At 46.2% G+C, this 2,075-nt stretch overlaps 1 pseudogene; it reads left to right on the forward strand.

Moving 5' to 3' along the window:
- The first annotated feature begins 234 nt into the window (after positions 1–234).
- LOC100463873 lies at positions 235–619 on the forward strand (annotated as a pseudogene).
- Positions 620–2,075: the final 1,456 nt, after the last annotated feature.

Raw genomic sequence — 2,075 nt, forward strand, 5'->3', positions numbered from 1 at the left:
AGTGCTGGGTGAATGAGCACCTGAGTCCTAAAACGGGAGTCTGGGCAGTGCATTCCAGCATCCACGATAGGGAAGAAGGCATACTTTCTCTGTATCACCCCTATTTTTAGGCACCTCTGATGCCTCTCTTGCAGAAGCTACATGTATTAGAAACTGTGAAACAGGGAGGCCTTAGCACCGGAGTCCATGTGGGCACTGCTGCGGTGGGGGGGGGGGGGGTAGTGTGGGATCGCCATGACAGAGCTGCAGCTCCAGGTGTAGGAGGCAGTGGACTCCATGATGAAGAGACTGGAGAGAGAGAACGTCCAGAAGATGCAGGGACTCATGTTCTGGTGCCATGCCAGCTGTTGTGAGGACAGCCAGGTGTCCATGCAGCGGGTGCACCAGTGCATTAAGCGCTGCCATGCGCCCCTGGTTCAGGCCCAGCAGGAGAAGGTCCAGGACCCCCTGGCCCAGTGCCCATGCATTGCGATGACAAATCCAAAGATTCAATAGATGCAGGAAGTAAAGAGCTTCAGATGAAGTGGCAGCTGGAGACTTGTGTGTGGATGACCACATGCAGCTCATCCCGACCATGACCAAGAAGATGAAGAAGTCTCTCTTATCCATTGGGAAATAGAAGTCTTTGCAGTTGGCCATCAGGGCTGACAACAGAAATCTGTTTAAAAAGAGAATTGGGAGTTTTGGTCTTTTAAGTGACATTTATGAAGAAATTAAGGATGGTATCAAGTTTGAGGCACGTGTCACTTCCCTCTGGACACTGGTTCCTTTGTTTCAACCCTACAAAGTGAAATGGAAAGAACTGGTGCTAAAATTTGGGTCAGAGATAGCACAGGAGAGTTTTTGATAGCTTGAGTTTCACATGCTTCTCCTGGCATGAGGGCTCTCCCTTGTGCCAACCCAGAGCCCTCCAAGGTACCAGATTCTTCTCATTACACAGGTACGAACAGGCTGGCAGCTTCCTCTAACCTGCCTGTAATCTGGCGGAGTGTGACCAGAGGTGTTTCTGTTTGTTGCCAACCTCCTGTTTACCAGAAGGATCACCAAATCATTTTCCATAAGCCGTAAAACAATGAGGTCCTAAATTTAGGTGGGAAAAAAAGGTTTCTGGCTCTTTGTTTTGCCTGGTTTTGTTTTATACACAAGGGCATGAAGTTGATTTAAGGTGTGGAGTTGGGAGAGGTAGTTTGGATAAGAACTTTGAACAGTTCCTTGTAGGTATGTGTTTCGGGCCATCAAGATGTGGATATATATTTCTTGAAATACACATTACATCTTTTGGCTAGGAGACCCTGCAAAAGCATGAGAGGCAACGTAACACTGGGTGTGCGAAGCACCCCTTCCCTCTCACTGGTTGCCGTGCTGGGCCCTGAGGCTCTCTGCAGCAGAGCCACAGGACAATCTTGCAGTAGTAACACTCTCCCTTGAAGGGAAAGGGGGTTTTGATTGCACTGTATACCAGCATCCAGGAAATGAACATTGAAGGAGGAACTTCTTAATTAAGAGAGTTATTAAGTACTAGATTTAGAAAAACTGCTTTTTTAAAAATAATTTTTATTTTGTTATATTAGTCACCATACACTACATCCCCAGTTTTTGATGAAATATTCCATTATTTGTTATTTGCATACAACACCCAGTGCACCATGCAATACGTGCCCTCCTTAATACCCATCACTGGCCTATCCCAGTCCCCCACCCTCCTCCCCTCTGAAGCCCTCAGTTTGTTTCCCAGTCCACAGTCTCTCATGGTTCATTCCCCTTCTGTTTACCCCCCCTTCATTCTTCCCTTTCTTCTCCTACTGATCTTCCTATTTATGTTCCATAAATGAGTGAAACCATATGATAATTGTCTTTCTCTGGTTGACTTATTTCACTTAGCATAATCTTCTCCAGTCCCGTCCATGTTGCTGCAAATGTTGTGTAATCGTTCTTTCTGATAGCTGAGTAATATTCCATTGTATATATGGACCACATCTTCTTAATCCAGTCACGTGTTGAAGGGCATCTTGGCTCCTTCCACAATTTAGCTATTGTGGACAATGCTGCTATGAACATTGGGGTGCATATGGCCC

This window comes from Ailuropoda melanoleuca, chromosome 6, assembly GCF_002007445.2.
Source record: "Ailuropoda melanoleuca isolate Jingjing chromosome 6, ASM200744v2, whole genome shotgun sequence".
Classification (NCBI taxonomy): Eukaryota; Metazoa; Chordata; class Mammalia; order Carnivora; family Ursidae; genus Ailuropoda; species Ailuropoda melanoleuca.